Consider the following 207-nt stretch of genomic DNA (forward strand, 5'->3'; position numbering starts at 1 on the left):
TCCCAAGAACACGGGCCTCGCAGCAAGAGCGCCCCTGGAGCAAAGGGCCGTGCGTGGCAGGAGCCGAGGATGCGACGCACGTGTTTGCTCCTCGCCTCCGCCCGCTCGCACATCGCCTTTGTTTCTCTGTGTTTAATCTTTGTCATTTATGTTTAGACGACGAGGGTAAAGCCTTGATTACCCTTCTCATTGTAAAGAGATTAGTGA

The sequence above is a fragment of the Penaeus monodon genome, chromosome 19 (assembly GCF_015228065.2).
Source record: "Penaeus monodon isolate SGIC_2016 chromosome 19, NSTDA_Pmon_1, whole genome shotgun sequence".
NCBI classification, from domain to species: Eukaryota; Metazoa; Arthropoda; class Malacostraca; order Decapoda; family Penaeidae; genus Penaeus; species Penaeus monodon.